This window comes from Crinia signifera, chromosome 6, assembly GCF_055691185.1.
Source record: "Crinia signifera chromosome 6, ASM5569118v1, whole genome shotgun sequence".
Lineage (NCBI taxonomy): Eukaryota > Metazoa > Chordata > Amphibia > Anura > Myobatrachidae > Crinia > Crinia signifera.
In genome coordinates, this window is record NC_139222.1 from 62,928,294 (window position 1) to 62,953,937 (window position 25,644).

Consider the following 25,644-nt stretch of genomic DNA (forward strand, 5'->3'; position numbering starts at 1 on the left):
GCCCCAATTTCTCCCGAGTACGGCAATGCCTCACATGTGACCAAAAAATACCATTTGGGTGCATGGCAGGACTCAGAAGGGAAGGAGTGATTTTTGTATTTTGCAGCTCAGTTTCTGGTGGAATTTTGGTGGGTGCTATGTCGCATTAGCAAGACCCCCAAAGCACCAATACAGTGGAAGCCCCCCACAAGTGACCCCATTTTGCAAACTACACCCCTCAGGGAATTCATCTAGGGGTATAGTGTACATTTCAAACCCCCAGGGGTTTCACCAATTTTGATACAACTGGGCTGTGCAAATGAAAAATTACATTTTTTTACACAAAAATGCAGTTCTGGCTCAAAATTTTTCATTTTCACAAGGAATGAAGGAGACAAAGCACCCCAAAATCTGTGCCCCAATTTCTCCCGAGTACGGCAATGCCTCACATGTGACCAAAAAATACCATTTGGGTGCATGGCAGGACTCAGAAGGGAAGGAGTGATTTTTGTATTTTGCAGCTCAGATTCTGGTAGAATTTTGGTGGGTGCTATGTCGCATTAGCAAGACCCCCAAAGCACCAATACAGTGGAAGCCCCCCACAAGTGACCCCATTTTGCAAACTACACCCCTCTGGGAATTCATCTAGGGGTATAATGTACATTTCAGACCCCCAGGGGTTTCACCAATTGTGGTACAACTGGGCAGTGAAAATGAAAAATTAAATTTTTTACACAAAAATGCAGTTCTGGCTCAAAATTTTTCATTTTCACAATTAATGAAGGAGACAAAGCACCCCAAAATCTGTGCCACAATTTCTCCCGAGTACGGCAATGCCTCACATGTGACCAAAAAATACCATTTGGGTGCATGGCAGGACTCAGAATGGAAGGAGTGATTTTTGTATTTTGCAGCTCAGATTCTGGTGGAATTTTGGTGGGTGCTATGTCGCATTAGCAAGACCCCCAAAGCACCAATACAGTGGAACCCCCCCACAAGTGACCCCATTTTGCAAACTACACCCCTCAGGGAATTCATCTAGGGGTATAGTGTACATTTCAAACCCCCAGGGGTTTCACCAATTTTGATACAACTGGGCTGTGCAAATGAAAAATTACATTTTTTTACACAAAAATGCAGTTCTGGCTCAAAATTTTTCATTTTTATAAGGTATGAAGGAGAAAAAGCTCCCCTAAATCTGTGCCCCAATTTCTCCCGAGTACGGCAATGCTTCATGTGTGACCAAAAAATGGCAGGACTCAGAAGGGAAGGAGTGATATTTGGATTTTGCAGCACAGATTCTGGTGGAATTTTGGTGGGTGCTATGTCGCATTAGCAAGACCCCCAAAGCACCAATACAGTGGAACCCCCCCACAAGTGACCCCATTTTGCAAACTACACCCCTCAGGGAATTCATCTAGGGGTATAGTGTACATTTCAAACCCCCAGGGGTTTCACCAATTTTGATACAACTGGGCTGTGCAAATGAAAAATTACATTTTTTTACACAAAAATGCAGTTCTGGCTCAAAATTTTTCATTTTCATAAGGTATGAAGGAGAAAAAGCACCCCAAAATCTGTGCCCCAATTTCTCCCGAGTACGGCAATGTCTCACATGTGACCAAAAAATACCAGTTGGGTGCATGGCAGGACTCAGAAGGGAAGGAGTGATTTTTGGATTTTGCGGCTCAGATTCTGGTGGAATGAATGGTGGGTGCTATGTGGCATTAGCAAGACCCCCGAAGCACGGTGAAATGATGAACCTAATAATCCATAGAAGTGTGGTATATTTTAAAACACTCCTTTATACATAGGCCGGGTTTGTCGGGGCAAGTGTCACACTGGAAAATAGTTTGCTTTCTTATTCCCTTTTTATAGCAAACTTTGCACCTTTTTTGTGTCCTGCCCTTTTTTCCAGTGGAGGGGATTTCATCAGGAAAATGCTGCCCTGGTACAATACGGGGGCCAGTACTAGAAGTACTGGGGCCCTCTGCCTGCTGGTTCCCAAATATTAGGCTCTTTATGACTTCCTCTTGAAAGTGCATAAATGTCCCCCTCTGGCTGGTAGAACGGAATAGCACGTAAGCGTTATACAGTGCCATCTGGATGATATACACGGCCAGCTTCTTGTACCAGATTTTTGTTTTCCGCAGGGCACTGTACGGCTTCAGTACCTGATCTGAAAGATCCACTCCGCCCATGTACTTATTGTAATCCAGGATACAATTAGGTTTTGAGGTGTGGGTACTGGTACCTCGTACAGGGACGGAGGTGGTACTGTCTCCGTGAATTGTTGTCAGTATAAGGACATCCCTCTTGTCCTTATATTTGACCAACAACATATTTTCGGTGCATATTCCCCTGCTTTCACCCCTTCTCATTACTTGGGCAATGTGCGTTTTTGGGAGGCCTCTTTGGTTCTTGCGCACAGTACCGCAAGCTGCTGTACCTCTTGAACCAAGGGCCTTAAACAGGGGGATGCTAGTGTAAAAGTTATCCACATAGAGGTGATAACCTTTATCCAGGAAGGGGTGCACTAAATCCCAGACAATTTTTCCACTAACACCTACGAGGGAGGGGGGGCATTCTGGCGGTTCAATTCTTGAATCCTTCCCTTTATATACCCTAAACCTGTGAGTGTACCCTGAGGTGCTTTCACACAGCTTATACATTTTTATGCCATACCTTGCCCTCTTACTGGGAAGGTACTGGCGGAATTTAACCCTTCCTTTAAAATGTATAAGGGACTCGTCTATGCAAATGAATTTATCTGGGATGTACGTCTCTGGAAATTTGGCACTGAAATGATCAATGACCGGCCTGACTTTGAATAGCCGGTCAAAGGTGGGATCATCTCTGGGTGGTTACTGTGCATTATCGTTGTAATGCAAAAATTTAAGGATTAACTCAAAACGAGTCCGGGTCATGGCCATACGGTAAAGTGGGGTGCTGTACAGAACATCTGTACTCCAATATTGCCTAATTTCTGGCTTTTTTACTATGCCCATATGAAACACCAGACCCCAAAACGTCATCATCTCTACTGCATCTACAGGGGTCCACCTAGCAAATGATGACGTGGGGTTTTGAGCAATAAACTGCTGTGCATATAAATTAGTTTGGTCCACCATTAAATTTATAAAATCATCAGAGAAAAATAATTTGAAAAAGTCAATTTCTCTGAGACCTGTGGAATCAAATTGGATTCCTGGGATGGCCAAAAACTCAGGAACCTGGGGCTCAAAATTGTCTGGTGGTGGGGTCCATACGAGATCAATTATTGGGGGGGGGTCTCAGCTGCTCTACGGAGGCGTCTTTGAGGGGGTCCCTCATCACTAGAGGAGGAAGAGGAGCTTAAGATGAATCCTTCAAATTCCCCGCTTGCCTCACTGGCTGTGTCAGAGTCAGAGGCAAGCATGGCATATGCCTCCTCCGCTGAATACATTCTTCTGGATGACTGGGATGACATTTGGGATGACATTTGGGATGCCATTTTTATTTTTGTGTTTCTGGTAGTTAAATGTTTCAACACGTGTATAGTGTAGGGGGGGTACAAACTTTATTTCAACCCGGGGGGGTATGTAGTGTGTAGTGTGTATGTAGTGCAAAAAAAAAAAAAAGGTCCTGCGCCAAAAATTGAGCACAGATGTTGGTCAGTAACGTCCGTCACTGAACAGCGCTCAAAGGCAACAGGAATTTGATAAAAAAAAAAAAATAGATCAACCCTGTGCCGAAAAAGCTGATCAGTGATGTACGTCACTGATCAGCGCACAGTGGCCACAGGATACCCACAAAATCACAGTGTGTGTAAAAAAATAAATTAAAAAAAGACCCCACAGCACCCTCAAAAAAAAAAAAAAAAGGTGATCAGTGATGCGACACTGATTACCAGTGAGGGGCAGCAGGTGCACAACCTTTGGTGCAACTGACAGTGCAACTGGCAGCAACTGACAGGTATATATAAAAAAAAAAACCCTGCACCCCCAAAAAGTTGCTGATCAGCACAGATATACTGATCAGCACAAAAGGGGGGGTAGCAGACACAAAATATAGCATTCTCTATCACTCTCTGTCACTATCTCTCTCTATCTCTCTATCTCTCACTATCTATCACTATCTATCACTCTATGACACTGCAGCAGCAGCACTGACAGTTATATATATATAAAAAAAGCCCTTGCACCCCCAAAAAGTTGCTGTTCAGCACAGATATACTGATCAGCACAAAAGGGGGGTAGCAGACACAAAATATAGCACTCTCTATCACTCTCTGTCACTATCTCTCTCTATCTCTCTATCTCTCACTATCTATCACTCTATGGCACTGCAGCAGCAGCACTGCACCCCCAAAAAGTTGCTGATCAGTTAATTTATACTGATCAGCACAAAAGGGGGGGCAGCAGACACAAAATATAGCACTCTCTGTCACTATCTCTCTCTATCTCTCTCTATCTCTCTCTATCTCTCTATCTATAACTCTATCACAATGCAGCAGCAGCAGCACAACACAGGAAGTCACAAGAAGTCAGATCCAGGAAGCATCCAGCACGCTACAAGCAGTGATCAGGTGATCAGGTAAGTATTTGCAAGGATCAGGTCAGTATATCACGGCAGATAGGCACGGTGACCGCACTGCACGCAATTCCAGACCGGAATGGCGTCTGCAGTGCAGTCACCGTTAGTTCAAATCACCCTCCATGGCTGTGATTGGTCCGTCGGTCCGACAGACCAATCACGGCCTTTGGGGGCGGGTGGGGTGAGGTGGGGTGACACCAGTGTCACCCTTACACCCCGTGGTGATTGGTGCTGTACTTTACAGCACCAATCACCACCGATCCCTGTGTCACCGGCGAACGTTATTCGCCGGTACACAGAAAACGCTGTAATTGGCTGTTCACATTTGAACAGCCAATCACAGCGATCGCCGACGGGGGGGAGGCATCGCCACCCCCCCTGGGCATGCAGGGACATGTCTGCTGTCAGGGACAGCAGACATGTTTAAACTGTCACCGCGTCTATAGACGCGGTGACAGTTTAAAGCCATGACGTACATTTATGCCATGCGTCGGGAAGTACATCCCGGCCATGACGTAAATGTACGTCAAATGTCGGGAAGGGGTTAAAAGGTGATTTCTACGATACCCCACTTTTGCGCGTCGGACCTCAACTTTTCCCGTAAACGCAGAAAAGCCGCAATTTTCAGGAGAAACGAGACAGACATCCCCTCCCTCTGCCACCCACCCGCCCAACTTACAGCCAGCCATTAGACATGCACAGATAGTTCTGAGGGTCTGTCTGTGATGTCATAAAGGGCCTGCTGATCAATGGGCAGCTTTCAAATTGGCTGCTGTATTTGATTGACAGATGGAAGCTGGCGGCTGATTGGCTGTCTAGCCTAAAGTGCTTTACACACCTCCCTGATGGTACCACTGGCTAAGACTCCACCTCAGCTCATTGGGTAATGAAAAATTTAGAACAATTGATGGATGAAAGCAGGCAGGCCGGCCATTTTGGGACGCTCATTGGACTTGTTTAATGCAATGCACCTTTGTATTTTCACATGCATTCGCTTCATGCTGTAACCACTGTGCATAAAAATTTGGAAACATGGCATACAGTGTATCATTTGATGTCTAAATCATGTTTCCCATGTTTTTCCTTCCCAGATACTAGCCATTTGAGTGTTTGGAGCACTTTTTAGCTAAAATCCTCCTACGGGGCCTAACTGCATATGCTAAAGCCTGCCTATTTTGAATGGTCTAGTGGCCCCTGCAACCTCCAAAAATATCAGGACTTACTTCCCCAATAACCTGCTAACTCACCCCTGAAATACATACTTATTCACCCTATTTTGTTAATTGGACTCATTTCTCATTTAAAATGCCAGTTTTGGGGGGGCCAGAAATCTGCGTCTTTAAAAGGTGATTTCTATGATACCCCACTTTTGCGCGTCGGACCTCAACTTTTCCCGTAAACGCAGAAAAGCCGCAATTTTCAGGAGAAACGAGACAGACATCCCCTCCCTCTGCCACCCACCCGCCCACTTGACAGCCAGCCAATAGACATGCACAGATAATTCTGAGGGTCTGTCTGTGATGTCATAAAGGGCCTGCTGATCAATGGCAGCTTTCTGATTGGCTGCTGTATTTGATTGACAGATGGAAGCTGGCAGCTGATTGGCTGTCTAGCCTAAAGTGCTTTACACACCTCCCTGATGGTACCACTGGCTAAGACTCCACCTCAGCTCATTGGGTAATGAAAAATTTAGAACAATTGATGGATGAAAGCAGGCAGGCCGGCCATTTTGGGACGCTCATTGGACTTGTTTAATGCAATGCACCTTTGTATATTCACATGCATTCGCTTCATGCTGTAACTACTGTGCATACAAATTTGGAAACATGGCATACAGTGTATCATTTGGTGTCTAAGTCATGTTTCCCATATTTTCCCTTCCCAGATACAAGCCCGTTTGAGTGTTTGGGGCACTTTTTAGCTAAAATCATCCTACGGGGCCTAACTGCATATGCTAAAGCCTGCCTATTTTGAATGGTGTAGTGGCCCCTGCAACCTCCAAAAATATCAGGACTTACTTCCCCAATAACCTGCTAACTCACCCCTGAAATACATACTTATTCACCCTATTTTGTTCATTGGACTCATTTCTCATTTGAAATGCCCATATTTGGGGGGCCAGAAATGTGCGTCTTTAAAAGGTGATTTCTACGATACCCCACTTTTGCGCGTCGGACCTCAACTTTTCCCGTAAACGCAGAAAAACCGCAATTTTCAGGAGAAACGAGACAGACATCCCCTCCCTCTGCCACCCACCCGCCCAACTGACAGCCAGCCACTAGACATGCACAGATAGTTCTGAGGGTCTGTCTGTGATGTCATAAAGGGCCTGCTGATCAATGGGCAGCTTTCAAATTGGCTGCTGTATTTGATTGACAGATGGAAGCTGGCAGCTGATTGGCTGTCTAGCCTAAAGTGCTTTACACACCTCCCTGATGATACCACTGGCTAAGACTCCACCTCAGCTCATTGGGTAATGAAAAATATAGAACAATTGATGGATGAAAGCAGGCAGGCCGGCCATTTTGGGACGCTCATTGGACTTGTTTAATGCAATGCACCTTTGTATTTTCACATGCATTCGCTTCATGCTGTAACCACTGTGCATAAAAATTTGGAAACATGGCATACAGTGTATCATTTGGTGTCTAAGTCATGTTTCCCATATTTTCCCTTCCCAGATACAAGCCCGTTTGAGTGTTTGGGGCACTTTTTAGCTAAAATCATCCTACGGGGCCTAACTGCATATGCTAAAGCCTTCCTTTTTTTGAATGGTGTAGTTGCCCCTGCAACCTCCAAAAATATTAGGACTTACTTCCACAAAAACCTGCTAACTCACCCCTAAAATACATACTTATTCACCCTATTTTGTTCATTGGACTTATTTCTCATTTGAAATGCCCTTTTTTGGGGGGCCAGAAATGTGCGTCTTTAAAAGGTGATTTCTACGATACCCCACTTTTGCGCGTCGGACCTCAACTTTTCCCGTAAACGCAGAAAAAACGCAATTTACAGGAGAAACGAGACAGACATCCCCTCCCTCTGCCACCCACCCGCCCAACTGAAAGCCAGCCATTAGACATGCACAGATAGTTCTGAGGGTCTGTCTGTGATGTCATAAAGGGCCCTCTAATCAATGGGCAGCTTTCTGATTGGCTGCTGTATTTGATTGACAGATGGAAGCTGGCAGCTGATTGGCTGTCTAGCCTAAAGTGCTTTACACACCTCCCTGATGGTACCACTGGCTAAGACTCCACCTCAGCTCATTGGGTAATGAAAAATTTAGAACAATTGATGTATGAAAGCAGGCAGGCCGGCCATTTTGGGACGCTCAGTGGACTTGTTTAATGCAATGCACCTTTGTATATTCACATGCATTCGCTTCATGCTGTAACCACTGTGCATAAAAATTTGGAAACATGGCATACAGCGTATCATTTGGTGTCTAAGTCATGTTTCCCATATTTTCCCTTCCCAGATACAAGCCCGTTTGAGTGTTTGGGACACTTTTTAGCTAAAATCATCCTACAGGGCCTAACTGCATATGCTAAAGCCTGCCTATTTTGAATGGTGTAGTGGCCCCTGCAACCTCCAAAAATATTAGGACTTACTTCCCCAATAACCTGCTAACTCACCCCTGAAATACATACTTATTCACCCTATTTGTTCATTGGACTCATTTCTCATTTGAAATGCCCATTTTTGGGGGGCCAGAAATGTGCGTCTTTAAAAGGTGATTTCTACGATACCCCACTTTTGCGCGTCAGACCTCAACTTTTCCCGTAAACGCAGAAAAAACGCAATTTTCAGGAGAAACGAGACAGACATCCCCTCCCTCTGCCACCCACCCGCCCAACTGACAGCCAGCCATTAGACATGCACAGATAGTTCTGAGGGTCTGTCTGTGATGTCATAAAGGGCCTGCTGATCAATGGGCAGCTTTCTGATTGGCTGCTGTATTCGATTGAAAGATGGAAGCTGGCAGCTGATTGGCTGTCTAGCCTAAAGTGCTTTACACACCTCCCTGATGGTACCACTGGCTAAGACTCCACCTCAGCTCATTGAGTAATGAAAAATTTAGAACAATTGATGGATGAAAGCAGGTAGGCCGGCCATTTTGGGATGGTCAGTGGACTTGTTTAATGCAATGCACCTTTGTATATTCACATGCATTCGCTTCATGCTGTAACCACTGTGCATAAAAATTTGGAAACATGGCATACAGTGTATCATTTGGTGTCTAAGTCATGTTTCCCATGTTTTTCCTTCCCAGATACTAGCCCGTTTGAGTGTTTGGGGCACTTTTTAGCTAAAATCATCCTACGGGGCCTAACTGCATATGGTAAAGCCTGCCTATTTTGAATGGTGTAGTGGCCCCTGCAACCTCCCAAAATATTAGGACTTACTTCCCCAATAACCTGCTAACTCACCCCTGAAATACATACTTATTCACCCTATTTGTTCATTGGACTCATTTCTCATTTGAAATGCCCATTTTTGGGGGGCCAGAAATGTGCGTCTTTAAAAGGTGATTTCTACGATACCCCACTTTTGCGCGTCGGACCTCAACTTTTCCCGTAAACGCAGAAAAACCGCAATTTTCAGGAGAAACGAGACAGACATCCCCTCCCTCTGCCACCCACCCGCCCAACTGACAGCCAGCCATTAGACATGCACAGATAGTTCTGAGGGTCTGTCTGTGATGTCATAAAGGGCCTGCTGATCAATGGGCAGCTTTCAAATTGGCTGCTGTATTTGATTGACAGATGGAAGCTGGCAGCTGATTGGCTGTCTAGCCTAAAGTGCTTTACACACCTCCCTGATGATACCACTGGCTAAGACTCCACCTCAGCTCATTGGGTAATGAAAAATATAGAACAATTGATGGATGAAAGCAGGCAGGACGGCCATTTTGGGACGCTCATTGGACTTGTTTAATGCAATGCACCTTTGTATTTTCACATGCATTCGCTTCATGCTGTAACCACTGTGCATAAAAATTTGGAAACATGGCATACAGTGTATCATTTGGTGTCTAAGTCATGTTTCCCATATTTTCCCTTCCCAGATACAAGCCCGTTTGAGTGTTTGGGGCACTTTTTAGCTAAAATCATCCTACGGGGCCTAACTGCATATGCTAAAGCCTTCCTTTTTTTGAATGGTGTAGTTGCCCCTGCAACCTCCAAAAATATTAGGACTTACTTCCACAATAACCTGCTAACTCACCCCTAAAATACATACTTATTCACCCTATTTTGTTCATTGGACTTATTTCTCATTTGAAATGCCCTTTTTTGGGGGGCCAGAAATGTGCGTCTTTAAAAGGTGATTTCTACGATACCCCACTTTTGCGCGTCAGGCCTCAACTTTTCCCGTAAACGCAGAAAAAACGCAATTTACAGGAGAAACGAGACAGACATCCCCTCCCTCTGCCACCCACCCGCCCAACTGAAAGCCAGCCATTAGACATGCACAGATAGTTCTGAGGGTCTGTCTGTGATGTCATAAAGGGCCCTCTAATCAATGGGCAGCTTTCTGATTGGCTGCTGTATTTGATTGACAGATGGAAGCTGGCAGCTGATTGGCTGTCTAGCCTAAAGTGCTTTACACACCTCCCTGATGGTACCACTGGCTAAGACTCCACCTCAGCTCATTGGGTAATGAAAAATTTAGAACAATTGATGGATGAAAGCAGGCAGGCCGGCCATTTTGGGACGCTCAGTGGACTTGTTTAATGCAATGCACCTTTGTATATTCACATGCATTCGCTTCATGCTGTAACCACTGTGCATAAAAATTTGGAAACATGGCATACAGCGTATCATTTGGTGTCTAAGTCATGTTTCCCATATTTTCCCTTCCCAGATACAAGCCCATTTGAGTGTTTGGGACACTTTTTAGCTAAAATCATCCTACAGGGCCTAACTGCATATGCTAAAGCCTGCCTATTTTGAATGGTGTAGTGGCCACTGCAACCTCCAAAAATATTAGTACTTACTTCCCCAATAACCTGCTAACTCACCCCTGAAATACATACTTATTCACCCTATTTGTTCATTGGACTCATTTCTCATTTGAAATGCCCATTTTTGGGGGGCCAGAAATGTGCGTCTTTAAAAGGTGATTTCTACGATACCCCACTTTTGCGCGTCAGACCTCAACTTTTCCCGTAAACGCAGAAAAAAACGCAATTTTCAGGAGAAACGAGACAGACATCCCCTCCCTCTGCCACCCACCCGCCCAACTGACAGCCAGCCATTAGACATGCACAGATAGTTCTGAGGGTCTGTCTGTGATGTCATAAAGGGCCTGCTGATCAATGGGCAGCTTTCTGATTGGCTGCTGTATTCGATTGACAGATGGAAGCTGGCAGCTGATTGGCTGTCTAGCCTAAAGTGCTTTACACACCTCCCTGATGGTACCACTGGCTAAGACTCCACCTCAGCTCATTGAGTAATGAAAAATTTAGAACAATTGATGGATGAAAGCAGGCAGGCCGGCCATTTTGGGATGGTCAGTGGACTTGTTTAATGCAATGCACCTTTGTATATTCACATGCATTCGCTTCATGCTGTAACCACTGTGCATAAAAATTTGGAAACATGGCATACAGTGTATCATTTGGTGTCTAAGTCATGTTTCCCATGTTTTTCCTTCCCAGATACTAGCCCGTTTGAGTGTTTGGGGCACTTTTTAGCTAAAATCATCCTACGGGGCCTAACTGCATATGGTAAAGCCTGCCTATTTTGAATGGTCTAGTGGCCCCTGCAACCTCCACAAATATCAGGACTTACTTCCCCAATAACCTGCTAACTCACCCCTGAATTACAGACTTATTCACCCTATTTTGTTCATTGGACTCATTTCTCATTTGAAATGCCCATTTTTGGGGCGCCAGAAATGTGCGTCTTTAAAAGGTGATTTCTACGATACCCCAGTTTTGCGCGTCGGACCTCAACTTTTCCGTAAACGCAGAAAAAACGCAATTTTCAGGAGAACGAGACAGACATCCCCTCCCTCTGCCACCCACCCGCCCAACTGACAGCCAGCCATTAGACATGCACAGATAGTTCTGAGGGTCTGTCTGTGATGTCATAAAGGGCCTGCTGATCAATGGGCAGCTTTCAAATTGCTGCTGTATTTGATTGACAGATGGAAGCTGGCAGCTGATTGGCTGTCTAGCCTAAAGTGCTTTACACACCTCCCTGATGGTACCACTGGCTAAGATTCCATCTCAGCTCATTGGGTAATGAAAAATATAGAACAATTGATGGATGAAAGCAGGCAGGCCGGCCATTTTGGGACGCTCATTGGACTTGTTTAATGCAATGTACTTTTGTTTATTCATATGCATTCGCTTCATGCTGTAACCACTGTGCATAAAAATTTGGAAACATGGCATACAGTGCTTTATTTGGTGTCTAAGTCATGTTTGCCATATTTTCCCTTCCCAGATACAAGCCTGTTTGAGTGTTTGGGGCACTTTTTAGCTAAAATCAACCTACAGGGCCTAACTGCATATGCTAAAGCCTGCCTATTTTGAATGGTGTAGTGGCCCCTGCAACCTCCAAAAATATCAGGACTTACTTCCCCAATAACCTGCTAACTCATGGAAGCTAAGCAGTGTTGGGCCTGGTTAGTACTTGGGTGGGAGACCACATGGAAACACCATGTGCTGTAGGTTTTTACACATTACTTGCAAATTGTTAATATCATGCTAATATCAAATTGCTAATATCATGTCCTGTAGGTCTTTTTACATTACCAACACTTGATTTTTTTCAGTAATCCAATACAGTTAGGAAACTTTTTTATTAGCTTACCTGGTGATAGAAGTAGAAGAGGGCAAAAAAGTGCCTGTATTTCACCTACAGCCATACCACATTGGATAAGCCCAATCTCGTCTGTTCTTGGAAGCTAAGCAGTGTTGGGCCTGGTTAGTACTTGGGTGGGAGACCACATGAGAACACCAGGTGCTGTAGGTTTTTTCACATTACTGGCAAATTGTTTTTATTCTCTAGCTATTTAAATTGGAAACTTTTTCTTTTTATTGCCAGCACAGACATTTGGAAGAGGTCAAACAGACACGATAGCCATCACCTAAAGACTTACCACACTGTTTAGGCTCAATTCCAACTGCTTTTGGCAGCTAAACAGTGTTGAGCCTCTTTAGTAGTTTAATTTAAGACCCCCTGCTAATATGATGTCCTGTAGGTCTTTTTACATTACCAACACATGATTTTTTTCATTAAGCCAATACAGTTAGGAAACTTTTTTAATTAGCTTACCTGGTGATAGAAGTAGAAGAGGGCAAAAAAGTGCCTGTATCTCACCTACAGCCATACCACATTGGATAGGCCCAATCTCGTCTGATCTTGGAAGCTAAGCAGTGTTGGGCCTGGTTAGTACTTGGGTGGGAGACCACCTGGGAACACCAGGTGCTGTAGGTTTTTTCACATTACTGGCAAATTGTTTTTATTCTCTAGCTATTTAAATTGGAAACTTTTTCTTTTTATTGCCAGCACAGACATTTGGAAGAGGTCAAACAGACACAATAGCCATCACCTAAAGACTTACCACACTGTTTAGGCTCAATTCCAACTGCTTTTGGCAGCTAAACAGTGTTGAGCCTCTTTTGTAGTTTAATTTAAGCCCCCCTGCTAATATCATGTCCTGTAGGTCTTTTTACATTACCAACACATGATTTTTTTTAGTAAGCCAATACAGTTAGGAAACTTTTGTATTAGCTTACCTGGTGATAGAAGTAGAAGAGGGCAAAAAAGTGCCTGTATCTCACCTACAGACATACCACATTGGATAGGCCCAATCTCGTCTGATCTTGGAAGCTAAGCAGTGTTGGGCCTGGTTAGTACTTGGGTGGGAGACCACCTGGGATTACCATGTGCTGTAGGTTTTTCACATTACTTGCAAATTGTTTTTATTCTCTAGCTCTTTATATTGGAAACTTTTTCTTTTTATTGCCAGCACAGACATTTGGAAGAGGTCAAACAGACACAATAGCCATCACCTAAAGACTTACCACACTGTTTAGGCTCAATTCCAACTGCTTTTGGCAGCTAAACAGTGTTGAGCCTCTTTTGTAGTTTAATTTAAGACCCCCTGCTAATATCATGTCCTGTAGGTCTTTTTACATTACCAACACATGATTTTTTTCAGTAAGCCAATACAGTTAGGAAACTTTTGTATTAGCTTACCAGGTGATAGAAGTAGAAGAGGGCAAAAAAGTGCTTTTAACTCACCTACAGCCATACCACATTGGATAGGCCCAATCTCGTCTGATCTTGGAAGCTAAGCAGTGTTGGGCCTGGTTAGTACTTGGGTGGGAGACCACATGGGAACACCAGGTGCTGTAGGTTTTTTCACATTACTGGCAAATTGTTTTTATTCTCTAGCTATTTAAATTGGAAACTTTTTCTTTTTATTGCCAGTACAGACATTTGGAAGAGGTCAAACAGACACAATAGCCATCACCTCAAGACTTACCACACTGTTTAGGCCCAATTCCAACTGCTTTTGACAGCTAAACAGTGTTGAGCCTCTTTAGTAGTTTAATTTAAGACCCACTGCTAATATCATGTCCTGTAGGTCTTTTTACATTACCAACACATGATTTTTTTCAGTAAGCCAATACAGTTAGGAAACTTTTTTATTAGCTTACCTGGTGATAGAAGTAGAAGAGGGCAAAAAAGTGCCTGTATCTCACCTACAGCCATACCACATTGGATAGGCCCAATCTCGTCTGATCTTGGAAGCTAAGCAGTGTTGGGCCTGGTTAGTACTTGGGTGGGAGACCACATGGGAACACCAGGTGCTGTAGGTTTTTTCACATTACAGGCAAATTGTTTTTATTCTCTAGCTATTTAAATTGGAAACTTTTTCTTTTTATTGCCAGTACAGACATTTGGAAGAGGTCAAACAGACACAATAGCCATCACCTAAAGACTTACCACACTGTTTAGGCCCAATTCCAACTGCTTTTGGCAGCTAAACAGTGTTGAGCCTCTTTAGTAGTTTAATTTAAGACCCCCTGCTAATATCATGTCCTGTAGGTCTTTTTACATTACCAACACATGATTTTTTTCAGTAAGCCAATACAGTTAGGAAACTTTTGTATTAGCTTACCTGGTGATAGAAGTAGAAGAGGGCAAAAAAGTGCCTGTATCTCACCTACAGCCATACCACATTGGATAGGCCCAATCTCGTCTGATGTTGGAAGCTAAGCAGTGTTGGGCCTGGTTAGTACTTGGGTGGGAGACCACATGGGAACACCAGGTGCTGTAGGTTTTTTCACATTACAGGCAAATTGTTTTTATTCTCTAGCTATTTAAATTGGAAACTTTTTCTTTTTATTGCCAGCACAGACATTTGGAAGAGGTCAAACAGACACAATAGCCATCACCTAAAGACTTACCACACTGTTTAGGCTCAATTCCAACTGCTTTTGGCAGCTAAACAGTGTTGAGCCTCTTTTGTAGTTTAATTTAAGCCCCCCTGCTAATATCATGTCCTGTAGGTCTTTTTACATTACCAACACATGATTTTTTTTAGTAAGCCAATACAGTTAGGAAACTTTTGTATTAGCTTACCTGGTGATAGAAGTAGAAGAGGGCAAAAAAGTGCCTGTATCTCACCTACAGCCATACCACATTGGATAGGCCCAATCTCGTCTGATCTTGGAAGCTAAGCAGTGTTGGGCCTGGTTAGTACTTGTGTGGGAGACCACCTGGGATTACCATGTGCTGTAGGTTTTTCACATTACTGGCAAATTGTTTTTATTCTCTAGCTATTTATATTGGAAACTTTTTCTTTTTATTGCCAGCACAGACATTTGGAAGAGGTCAAACAGACACAATAGCCATCACCTAAAGACTTACCACACTGTTTAGGCTCAATTCCAACTGCTTTTGGCAGCTAAACAGTGTTAAGCCTCTTTTGTAGTTTAATTTAAGACCCCCTGCTAATATCATGTCCTGTAGGTCTTTTTACATTACCAACACATGATTTTTTTCAGTAAGCCAATACAGTTAGGAAACTTTTGTATTAGCTTACCAGGTGATAGAAGTAGAAGAGGGCAAAAAAGTGCTTTTAACTCACCTACAGCCATACCACATTGGATAGGCCCAATCTCGTCTGATCTTGGAAGCTAAGCAGTGTTGGGCCTGGTTAGTACTTGGGTGGGAGACCACATGGGAACACCAGGTGCTGTAGGTTTTTTCACATTACTGGCAAATTGTTTTTATTCTCTAGCTATTTAAATTGGAAACTTTTTCTTTTTATTGCCAGTACAGACATTTGGAAGAGGTCAAACAGACACAATAGCCATCACCTCAAGACTTACCACACTGTTTAGGCCCAATTCCAACTGCGTTTGACAGCTAAACAGTGTTGAGCCTCTTTAGTAGTTTAATTTAAGACCCCCTGCTAATATCATGTCCTGTAGGTCTTTTTACATTACCAACACATGATTTTTTTCAGTAAGCCAATACAGTTAGGAAACTTTTTTATTAGCTTACCTGGTGATAGAAGTAGAAGAGGGCAAAAAAGTGCCTGTATCTCACCTACAGCCATACCACATTGGATAGGCCCAATCTCGTCTGATCTTGGAAGCTAAGCAGTGTTGGGCCTGGTTAGTACTTGGGTGGGAGACCACATGGGAACACCAGGTGCTGTAGGTTTTTTCACATTACAGGCAAATTGTTTTTATTCTCTAGCTATTTAAATTGGAAACTTTTTCTTTTTATTGCCAGTACAGACATTTGGAAGAGGTCAAACAGACACAATAGCCATCACCTAAAGACTTACCACACTGTTTAGGCCCAATTCCAACTGCTTTTGGCAGCTAAACAGTGTTGAGCCTCTTTAGTAGTTTAATTTAAGACCCCCTGCTAATATCATGTCCTGTAGGTCTTTTTACATTACCAACACATGATTTTTTTCAGTAAGCCAATACAGTTAGGAAACTTTTGTATTAGCTTACCTGGTGATAGAAGTAGAAGAGGGCAAAAAAGTGCTTGTATCTCACCTACAGCCATACCACATTGGATAGGCCCAATCTCGTCTGATGTTGGAAGCTAAGCAGTGTTGGGCCTGGTTAGTACTTGGGTGGGAGACCACATGGGAACACCAGGTGCTGTAGGTTTTTTCACATTACAGGCAAATTGTTTTTATTCTCTAGCTATTTAAATTGGAAACTTTTTCTTTTTATTGCCAGTACAGACATTTGGAAGAGGTCAAACAGACACAATAGCCATCACCTAAAGACTTACCACACTGTTTAGGCCCAATTCCAACTGCTTTTGGCAGCTAAACAGTGTTGAGCCTCTTTAGTAGTTTAATTTAAGACCCCCTGCTAATATCATGTCCTGTAGGTCTTTTTACATTACCAACACATGATTTTTTTCAGTAAGCCAATACAGTTAGGAAACTTTTTTATTAGCTTACCTGGTGATAGAAGTAGAAGAGGGCAAAAAAGTGCCTGTATCTCACCTACAGCCATACCACATTGGATAGGCCCAATCTCGTCTGATCTTTGAAGCTTAGCAGTGTTGGGCCTGGTTAGTACTTGGGTGGGAGACCACATGGGAACACCAGGTGCTGTAGGTTTTTTCACATTACAGGAAAATTGTTTTTATTCTCTAGCTATTTAAATTGGAAACTTTTTCTTTTTATTGCCAGCACAGACATTTGGAAGAGGTCAAACAGACACAATAGCCATCACCTAAAGACTTACCACACTGTTTAGGCTCAATTCCAACTGCTTTTGGCAGCTAAACAGTGTTGAGCCTCTTTTGTAGTTTCATTTAAGACCCCCTGCTAATATCATGTCCTGTAGGTCTTTTTACATTACCAACACATGATTTTTTTCAGTAAGCCAATACAGTTAGGAAACTTTTATATTAGCTTACCTGGTGATAGAAGTAGAAGAGGGCAAAAAAGTGCCTGTATCTCACCTACAGCCCTACCACATTGGATAGGCCCAATCTCGTCTGATCTTGGAAGCTAAGCAGTGTTGGGCCTGGTTAGTACTTGGGTGGGTGACCACATGGGAACACCAGGTGCTGTAGGTTTTTTCACATTACAGGCAAATTGTTTTTATTCTCTAGCTATTTATATTGGAAACTTTTTCGTTTTATTGCCAGCACAGACATTTGGAAGAGGTCAAACAGACACAATAGCCATCACCTAAAGACTTACCACACTGTTTAGGCTCATTTCCAACTGCTTTTGGCAGCTAAACAGTGTTGAGCCTGTTTAGTAGTTTAATTTAAGACCCCCTGCTAATATCATGTCCTGTAGGTCTTTTTACATTACCAACACATGATTTTTTTCAGTAAGGCAATACAGTTAGGAAACTTTTGTATTAGCTTACCAGGTGATAGAAGTAGAAGAGGGCAAAAAAGTGCTTTTAACTCACCTACAGCCATACCACATTGGATAGGCCCAATCTCGTCTGATCTTGGAAGCTAAGCAGTGTTGGGCCTGGTTAGTACTTGGGTGGGAGACCACATGGGAACACCAGGTGCTGTAGGTTTTTTCACATTACTGGCAAATTGTTTTTATTCTCTAGCTATTTAAATTGGAAACTTTTTCTTTTTATTGCCAGTACAGACATTTGGAAGAGGTCAAACAGACACAATAGCCATCACCTCAAGACTTACCACACTGTTTAGGCCCAATTCCAACTGCTTTTGACAGCTAAACAGTGTTGAGCCTCTTTAGTAGTTTAATTTAAGACCCCCTGCTAATATCATGTCCTGTAGGTCTTATTACATTACCAACACATGATTTTTTTCAGTAAGCCAATACAGTTAGGAAACTTTTTTATTAGCTTACCTGGTGATAGAAGTAGAAGAGGGCAAAAAAGTGCCTGTATCTCACCTACAGCCATACCACATTGGATAGGCCCAATCTCGTCTGATCTTTGAAGCTTAGCAGTGTTGGGCCTGGTTAGTACTTGGGTGGGAGACCACATGGGAACACCAGGTGCTGTAGGTTTTTTCACATTACAGGAAAATTGTTTTTATTCTCTAGCTATTTAAATTGATAACTTTTTCTTTTTATTGCCAGCACAGACATTTGGAAGAGGTCAAACAGACACAATAGCCATCACCTAAAGACTTACCACACTGTTTAGGCTCAATTCCAACTGCTTTTGGCAGCTAAACAGTGTTGAGCCTCTTTTGTAGTTTCATTTAAGACCCCCTGCTAATATCATGTCCTGTAGGTCTTTTTACATTACCAACACATGATTTTTTTCAGTAAGCCAATACAGTTAGGAAACTTTTATATTAGCTTACCTGGTGATAGAAGTAGAAGAGGGCAAAAAAGTGCCTGCATCTCACCTACAGCCCTACGACATTGGATAGGCCCAATCTCGTCTGATCTTGGAAGCTAAGCAGTGTTGGGCCTGGTTAGTACTTGGGTGGGAGACCACATGGGAACACCAGGTGCTGTAGGTTTTTTCACATTACAGGCAAATTGTTTTTATTCTCTAGCTATTTATATTGGAAACTTTTTCGTTTTATTGCCAGCACAGACATTTGGAAGAGGTCAAACAGACACAATAGCCATCACCTAAAGACTTACCACACTGTTTAGGCTCAATTCCAACTGCTTTTGGCAGCTAAACAGTGTTGAGCCTGTTTAGTAGTTTAATTTAAGACCCCCTGCTAATATCATGTCCTGTAGGTCTTTTTACATTACCAACACATGATTTTTTTTAGTAAGCCAATACAGTTAGGAAACTTTTGTATTAGCTTACCTGGTGATAGAAGTAGAAGAGGGCAAAAAAGTGCCTGTATCTCACCTACAGCCCTACCACATTGGATAGGCTCAATCTCGTCTGATCTTGGAAGCTAAGCAGTGTTGGGCCTGGTTAGTACTTGGGTGGGAGACCACATGGGAACACCAGGTGCTGTAGGTTTTTTCACATTACAGGCAAATTGTTTTTATTCTCTAGCTATTTATATTGGAAACTTTTTCGTTTTATTGCCAGCACAGACATTTGGAAGAGGTCAAACAGACACAATAGCCATCACCTAAAGACTTACCACACTGTTTAGGCTCAATTCCAACTGCTTTTGGCAGCTAAACAGTGTTGAGCCTGTTTAGTAGTTTAATTTAAGACCCCCTGCTAATATCATGTCCTGTAGGTCTTTTTACATTACCAACACATGATTTTTTTTAAGTAAGCCAATACAGTTAGGAAACTTTTTTATTAGCTTACCTTGTGATAGAAGTAGAAGAGGGCAAAAAAGTGCCTGTATCTCACCTACAGCCATACCACATTGGATAGGCCCAATCTCGTCTGATCTTTGAAGCTTAGCAGTGTTGGGCCCGGTTAGTACTTGGGTGGGAGACCACATGGGAACACCAGGTGCTGTAGGTTTTTTCACATTACTGGCAAATTGTTTTTATTCTCTAGCTATTGAAATTGGAAACTTTTTCTTTTTATTGCCAGCACAGACATTTGGAAGAGGTCAAACAGACACAATAGCCATCACCTAAAGACTTACCACACTGTTTAGGCTCAATTCCAACTGCTTTTGGCAGCTAAACAGTGTTGAGCCTCTTTTGTAGTTTAATTTAAGACCCCCTGCTAATATCATGTCCTGTAGGTCTTTTTACATTACCAACACATGATTTTTTTCAGTAAGCCAATACAGTTAGGAAACTTTTGTATTAGCTTACCAGGTGATAGAAGTAGAAGAGGGCAAAAAAGTGCTTTTAACTCACCTACAGCCATACCACATTGGATAGGCCCAATCTCGTCTGATCTTGGAAGCTAAGCAGTGTTGGGCCTGGTTAGTACTTGGGAGGGAGACCACATGGGAACACCAGGTGCTGTAGGTTTTTTCACATTACAGGCAAATTGTTTTTATTCTCTAGCTATTTAAATTGGAAACTTTTTCTTTTTATTGCCAGTACAGACATTTGGAAGAGGTCAAACAGACACAATAGCCATCACCTAAAGACTTACCACACTGTTTAGGCCCAATTCCAACTGCTTTTGGCAGCTAAACAGTGTTGAGCCTCTTTAGTAGTTTAATTTAAGACCCCCTGCTAATATCATGTCCTGTAGGTCTTATTACATTACCAACACATGATTTTTTTCAGTAAGCCAATACAGTTAGGAAACTTTTTTATTAGCTTACCTGGTGATAGAAGTAGAAGAGGGCAAAAAAGTGCCTGTATCTCACCTACAGCCATACCACATTGGATAGGCCCAATCTCGTCTGATCTTTGAAGCTTAGCAGTGTTGGGCCTGGTTAGTACTTGGGTGGGAGACCACATGGGAACACCAGGTGCTGTAGGTTTTTTCACATTACAGGAAAATTGTTTTTATTCTCTAGCTATTTAAATTGGAAACTTTTTCTTTTTATTGCCAGCACAGACATTTGGAAGAGGTCAAACAGACACAATAGCCATCACCTAAAGACTTACCACACTGTTTAGGCTCAATTCCAACTGCTTTTGGCAGCTAAACAGTGTTGAGCCTCTTTTGTAGTTTCATTTAAGACCCCCTGCTAATATCATGTCCTGTAGGTCTTTTTACATTACCAACACATGATTTTTTTCAGTAAGCCAATACAGTTAGGAAACTTTTATATTAGCTTACCTGGTGATAGAAGTAGAAGAGGGCAAAAAAGTGCCTGTATCTCACCTACAGCCCTACCACATTGGATAGGCCCAATCTCGTCTGATCTTGGAAGCTAAGCAGTGTTGGGCCTGGTTAGTACTTGGGTGGGAGACCACATGGGAACACCATGTGCTGTAGGTTTTTTTTACATTACAGGCAAATTGTTTTTATTCTCTAGCTATTTATATTGGAAACTTTTTCGTTTTATTGCCAGCACAGACATTTGGAAGAGGTCAAACAGACACAATAGCCATCACCTAAAGACTTACCACACTGTTTAGGCTCAATTCCAACTGCTTTTGGCAGCTAAACAGTGTTGAGCCTGTTTAGTAGTTTAATTTAAGACCCCCTGCTAATATCATGTCCTGTAGGTCTTTTTACATTACCAACACATGATTTTTTTTAGTAAGCCAATACAGTTAGGAAACTTTTGTATTAGCTTACCTGGTGATAGAAGTAGAAGAGGGCAAAAAAGTGCCTGTATCTCACCTACAGCCATACCACATTGGATAGGCCCAATCTTGTCTGATCTTGGAAGCTAAGCAGTGTTGGGACTGGTTAGTACTTGGGTGGGAGACCACATGGGAACACCAGGTGCTGTAGGTTTTTTCACATTACAGGCAAATTGTTTTTATTCTCTAGCTATTTAAATTGGAAACTTTTTCTTTTTATTGCCAGCACAGACATTTGGAAGAGGTCAAACAGACACAATAGCCATCACCTAAAGACTTACCACACTGTTTAGGCTCAATTCCAACTGCTTTTGGCAGCTAAACAGTGTTGAGCCTCTTTTGTAGTTTAATTTAAGCCCCCCTGCTAATATCATGTCCTGTAGGTCTTTTTACATTACCAACACATGATTTTTTTCAGTAAGCCAATACAGTTAGGAAACTTTTTTATTAGCTTACCTGGTGATAGAAGTAGAAGAGGGCAAAAAAGTGCCTGTATCTCACCTACAGCCATACCACATTGGATAGGCCCAATCTCGTCTGATCTTGGAAGCTAAGCAGTGTTGGGACTGGTTAGTACTTGGGTGGGAGACCACATGGGAACACCAGGTGCTGTAGGTTTTTTCACATTACAGGCAAATTGTTTTTATTCTCTAGCTATTTAAATTGGAAACTTTTTCTTTTTATTGCCAGCACAGACATTTGGAAGAGGTCAAACAGACACAATAGCCATCACCTAAAGACTTACCACACTGTTTAGGCTCAATTCCAACTGCTTTTGGCAGCTAAACAGTGTTGAGCCTCTTTTGTAGTTTAATTTAAGCCCCCCTGCTAATATCATGTCCTGTAGGTCTTTTTACATTACCAACACATGATTTTTTTCAGTAAGCCAATACAGTTAGGAAACTTTTTTATTAGCTTACCTGGTGATAGAAGTAGAAGAGGGCAAAAAAGTGCCTGTATTTCACCTACAGCCATACCACATTGGATAGGCCCAATCTCGTCTGATCTTGGAAGCTAAGCAGTGTTGGGCCTGGTTAGTACTTGGGTGGGAGACCACATGGGAACACCAGGTGCTGTAGGTTTTTTCACATTACTGGCAAATTGTTTTTATTCTCTAGCTATTTAAATTGGAAACTTTTTCTTTTTATTGCCAGTACAGACATTTGGAAGAGGTCAAACAGACACAATAGCCATCACCTAAAGACTTACCACACTGTTTAGGCCCAATTCCAACTGCATTTGGCAGCTAAACAGTGTTGAGCCTGTTTAGTAGTTTAATTTAAGACCCCCTGCTAATATCATGTCCTGTAGGTCTTTTTACATTACCAACACATGATTTTTTTCAGTAAGCCAATACAGTTAGGAAACTTTTTTATTAGCTTACCTGGTGATAGAAGTAGAAGAGGGCAAAAAAGTGCCTGTGTCTCACCTACAGCCATACCACATTGGATAGGCCCAATCTCGTCTGATCTTGGAAGCTAAGCAGTGTTGGGCCTGGTTAGTACTTGGGTGGGAGACCACATGGGAACACCAGGTGCTGTAGGTTTTTTCACATTACAGGCAAATTGTTTTTATTCTCTAGCTATTTAAATTGGAAACTTTTTCTTTTTATTGCCAGTACAGACATTTGGAAGAGGTCAAACAGACACAATAGCAATCACCTAAAGACTTACCACACTGTTTAGGCCCAATTCCAACTGCTTTTGGCAGCTAAACAGTGTTGAGCCTCTTTAGTAGTTTAATTTAAGAACCCCTGCTAATATCATGTCCTGTAGGTCTTTTTACATTACCAACACATGATTTTTTTCAGTAAGCCAATACAGTTAGGAAACTTTTTTATTAGCTTACCTAGTGATAGAAGTAGAAGAGGGCAAAAAAGTGCCTGTATTTCACCTACAGCCATACCACATTGGATAGGCCCAATCTCGTCTGATCTTGGAAGCTAAGCAGTGTTGGGCCTGGTTAGTACTTGGGTGGGAGACCACATGGGAACACCAGGTGCTGTAGGTTTTTTCACATTACAGGCAATTTTTTTTATTCTCTAGCTATTTAAATTGGAAACTTTTTCTTTTTATTGCCAGTACAGACATTTGGAAGAGGTCAAACAGACACAATAGCCATCACCTAAAGACTTACCACACTGTTTAGGCCCAATTCCAACTGCTTTTGGCAGCTAAACAGTGTTGAGCCTCTTTAGTTGTTTAATTTAAGACCCCCTGCTAATATCATGTCCTGTAGGTCTTTTTACATTACCAACACATGATTTTTTTCAGTAAGCCAATACAGTTAGGAAACGTTTTTATTAGCTTACCTGGTGATAGAAGTAGAAGAGGGCAAAAAAGTGCCTTTAACTCACCTACAGCCCTACCACATTGGATAGGCCCAATCTCGTCTGATCTTGGAAGCTAAGCAGTGTTGGGCCTGGTTAGTACTTGGGTGGGAGACCACATGGGAACACCAGGTGCTGTAGGTTTTTTCACATTACTGGCAAATTGTTTTTATTCTCTAGCTATTTAAATTGGAAACTTTTTCTTTTTATTGCCAGTACAGACATTTGGAAGAGGTCAAACAGACACAATAGCCATCACCTAAAGACTTACCACACTGTTTAGGCCCAATTCCAACTGCTTTTGGCAGCTAAACAGTGTTGAGCCTCTTTAGTAGTTTAATTTAAGACCCCCTGCTAATATCATGTCCTGTAGGTCTTTTTACATTACCAACACATGATTTTTTTCAGTAAGCCAATACAGTTAGGAAACTTTTGTATTAGCTTACCAGGTGATAGAAGTAGAAGAGGGCAAAAAAGTGCTTTTAACTCACCTACAGCCATACCACATTGGATAGGCCCAATCTCGTCTGATCTTGGAAGCTTAGCAGTGTTGGGCCTGGTTAGTACTTGGGTGGGAGACCACATGGGAACACCAGGTGCTGTAGGTTTTTTCACATTACAGGCAAATTGTTTTTATTCTCTAGCTATTTAAATTGGAAACTTTTTCTTTTTATTGCCAGTACAGACATTTGGAAGAGGTCAAACAGACACAATAGCCATCACCTAAAGACTTACCACACTGTTTAGGCCCAATTCCAACTGCTTTTGGCAGCTAAACAGTGTTGAGCCTGTTTAGTAGTTTAATTTAAGACCCCCTGCTAATATCATGTCCTGTAGGTCTTTTTACATTACCAACACATGATTTTTTTCAGTAAGCCAATACAGTTAGGAAACTTTTTTATTAGCTTACCTGGTGATAGAAGTAGAAGAGGGCAAAAAAGTGCCTGTATCTCACCTACAGCCATACCACATTGGATAGGCCCAATCTCGTCTAATCTTGGAAGCTAAGCAGTGTTGGGCCTGGTTAGTACTTGGGTGGGAGACCACCTGGGAACACCAGGTGCTGTAGTTTTTTTCACATTACTGGCAAATTGTTTTTATTCTCTAGCTATTTAAATTGGAAACTTTTTCTTTTTATTGCCAGCACAGACATTTGGAAGAGGTCAAACAGACACAATAGCCATCACCTAAGGACTTACCACACTGTTTAGGCTCAATTCCAACTGCTTTTGGCAGCTAAACAGTGTTGAGCCTCTTTTGTAGTTTCATTTAAGACCCCCTGCTAATATCATGTCCTGTAGGTCTTTTTACATTACCAACACATGATTTTTTTTAGTAAGCCAATACAGTTAGGGAACTTTTGTATTAGCTTACCTGGTGATAGAAGTAGAAGAGGGCAAAAAAGTGCCTGTATCTCACCTACAGTCATACCACATTGGATAGGCCCAATCTCGTCTGATCTTGGAAGCTTAGCAGTGTTGGGCCTGGTTAGTACTTGGGTGGAGACCACATGGGAACACCAGGTGCTGTAGGTTTTTTCACATTACAGGCAAATTGTTTTTATTCTCTAGCTATTTAAATTGGAAACTTTTTCTTTTTATTGCCAGTACAGACATTTGGAAGAGGTCAAACAGACACAATAGCCATCA

General features: G+C 42.3%; 20 non-coding genes and 9 pseudogenes across 20 annotated transcripts; all 29 read left to right on the forward strand.

Annotated features, from left to right (window-relative positions):
• Positions 1-12,420: 12,420 nt before the first annotated feature.
• Positions 12,421-12,539, forward strand: LOC146015506 (5S ribosomal RNA). Its single transcript, XR_014448425.1, has one exon. It is a non-coding gene; the product is annotated as a 5S ribosomal RNA (ribosomal RNA).
• Positions 12,540-12,885: 346 nt separating this feature from the next.
• Positions 12,886-13,004, forward strand: LOC146016006 (5S ribosomal RNA). Its single transcript, XR_014448909.1, has one exon. It is a non-coding gene; the product is annotated as a 5S ribosomal RNA (ribosomal RNA).
• Positions 13,005-13,349: 345 nt separating this feature from the next.
• Positions 13,350-13,468, forward strand: LOC146011265 (5S ribosomal RNA; annotated as a pseudogene).
• A 344-nt stretch (positions 13,469-13,812) lies between these two features.
• Positions 13,813-13,931, forward strand: LOC146013615 (5S ribosomal RNA). The gene has a single exon (XR_014446587.1). It is a non-coding gene; the product is annotated as a 5S ribosomal RNA (ribosomal RNA).
• A 345-nt stretch (positions 13,932-14,276) lies between these two features.
• On the forward strand, positions 14,277-14,395 carry LOC146013616 (5S ribosomal RNA). Its single transcript, XR_014446588.1, has one exon. It is a non-coding gene; the product is annotated as a 5S ribosomal RNA (ribosomal RNA).
• Positions 14,396-14,740: 345 nt separating this feature from the next.
• On the forward strand, positions 14,741-14,859 carry LOC146016634 (5S ribosomal RNA). Its single transcript, XR_014449518.1, has one exon. It is a non-coding gene; the product is annotated as a 5S ribosomal RNA (ribosomal RNA).
• A 345-nt stretch (positions 14,860-15,204) lies between these two features.
• Positions 15,205-15,323, forward strand: LOC146011095 (5S ribosomal RNA; annotated as a pseudogene).
• A 344-nt stretch (positions 15,324-15,667) lies between these two features.
• Positions 15,668-15,786, forward strand: LOC146013617 (5S ribosomal RNA). Its single transcript, XR_014446589.1, has one exon. It is a non-coding gene; the product is annotated as a 5S ribosomal RNA (ribosomal RNA).
• A 345-nt stretch (positions 15,787-16,131) lies between these two features.
• LOC146013618 (5S ribosomal RNA) lies at positions 16,132-16,250 on the forward strand. Its single transcript, XR_014446590.1, has one exon. It is a non-coding gene; the product is annotated as a 5S ribosomal RNA (ribosomal RNA).
• A 345-nt stretch (positions 16,251-16,595) lies between these two features.
• Positions 16,596-16,714, forward strand: LOC146016635 (5S ribosomal RNA). The gene has a single exon (XR_014449519.1). It is a non-coding gene; the product is annotated as a 5S ribosomal RNA (ribosomal RNA).
• A 345-nt stretch (positions 16,715-17,059) lies between these two features.
• LOC146010701 (5S ribosomal RNA) lies at positions 17,060-17,178 on the forward strand (annotated as a pseudogene).
• Positions 17,179-17,523: 345 nt separating this feature from the next.
• LOC146014922 (5S ribosomal RNA) lies at positions 17,524-17,642 on the forward strand. Its single transcript, XR_014447862.1, has one exon. It is a non-coding gene; the product is annotated as a 5S ribosomal RNA (ribosomal RNA).
• Positions 17,643-17,987: 345 nt separating this feature from the next.
• LOC146013619 (5S ribosomal RNA) lies at positions 17,988-18,106 on the forward strand. Its single transcript, XR_014446591.1, has one exon. It is a non-coding gene; the product is annotated as a 5S ribosomal RNA (ribosomal RNA).
• Positions 18,107-18,451: 345 nt separating this feature from the next.
• Positions 18,452-18,570, forward strand: LOC146010702 (5S ribosomal RNA; annotated as a pseudogene).
• Positions 18,571-18,915: 345 nt separating this feature from the next.
• Positions 18,916-19,034, forward strand: LOC146010335 (5S ribosomal RNA; annotated as a pseudogene).
• Positions 19,035-19,379: 345 nt separating this feature from the next.
• LOC146016701 (5S ribosomal RNA) lies at positions 19,380-19,498 on the forward strand. Its single transcript, XR_014449583.1, has one exon. It is a non-coding gene; the product is annotated as a 5S ribosomal RNA (ribosomal RNA).
• A 346-nt stretch (positions 19,499-19,844) lies between these two features.
• Positions 19,845-19,963, forward strand: LOC146010891 (5S ribosomal RNA; annotated as a pseudogene).
• A 345-nt stretch (positions 19,964-20,308) lies between these two features.
• On the forward strand, positions 20,309-20,427 carry LOC146015243 (5S ribosomal RNA). The gene has a single exon (XR_014448170.1). It is a non-coding gene; the product is annotated as a 5S ribosomal RNA (ribosomal RNA).
• A 345-nt stretch (positions 20,428-20,772) lies between these two features.
• LOC146010703 (5S ribosomal RNA) lies at positions 20,773-20,891 on the forward strand (annotated as a pseudogene).
• A 345-nt stretch (positions 20,892-21,236) lies between these two features.
• Positions 21,237-21,355, forward strand: LOC146010288 (5S ribosomal RNA). Its single transcript, XR_014444803.1, has one exon. It is a non-coding gene; the product is annotated as a 5S ribosomal RNA (ribosomal RNA).
• A 346-nt stretch (positions 21,356-21,701) lies between these two features.
• LOC146010764 (5S ribosomal RNA) lies at positions 21,702-21,820 on the forward strand (annotated as a pseudogene).
• A 345-nt stretch (positions 21,821-22,165) lies between these two features.
• Positions 22,166-22,284, forward strand: LOC146016861 (5S ribosomal RNA). Its single transcript, XR_014449743.1, has one exon. It is a non-coding gene; the product is annotated as a 5S ribosomal RNA (ribosomal RNA).
• A 345-nt stretch (positions 22,285-22,629) lies between these two features.
• Positions 22,630-22,748, forward strand: LOC146013620 (5S ribosomal RNA). The gene has a single exon (XR_014446592.1). It is a non-coding gene; the product is annotated as a 5S ribosomal RNA (ribosomal RNA).
• Positions 22,749-23,093: 345 nt separating this feature from the next.
• Positions 23,094-23,212, forward strand: LOC146013621 (5S ribosomal RNA). The gene has a single exon (XR_014446593.1). It is a non-coding gene; the product is annotated as a 5S ribosomal RNA (ribosomal RNA).
• Positions 23,213-23,557: 345 nt separating this feature from the next.
• On the forward strand, positions 23,558-23,676 carry LOC146013622 (5S ribosomal RNA). The gene has a single exon (XR_014446594.1). It is a non-coding gene; the product is annotated as a 5S ribosomal RNA (ribosomal RNA).
• Positions 23,677-24,020: 344 nt separating this feature from the next.
• Positions 24,021-24,139, forward strand: LOC146015476 (5S ribosomal RNA). The gene has a single exon (XR_014448397.1). It is a non-coding gene; the product is annotated as a 5S ribosomal RNA (ribosomal RNA).
• Positions 24,140-24,484: 345 nt separating this feature from the next.
• On the forward strand, positions 24,485-24,603 carry LOC146016506 (5S ribosomal RNA). The gene has a single exon (XR_014449397.1). It is a non-coding gene; the product is annotated as a 5S ribosomal RNA (ribosomal RNA).
• Positions 24,604-24,948: 345 nt separating this feature from the next.
• LOC146017208 (5S ribosomal RNA) lies at positions 24,949-25,067 on the forward strand. The gene has a single exon (XR_014450080.1). It is a non-coding gene; the product is annotated as a 5S ribosomal RNA (ribosomal RNA).
• Positions 25,068-25,412: 345 nt separating this feature from the next.
• Positions 25,413-25,530, forward strand: LOC146011224 (5S ribosomal RNA; annotated as a pseudogene).
• Positions 25,531-25,644: the final 114 nt, after the last annotated feature.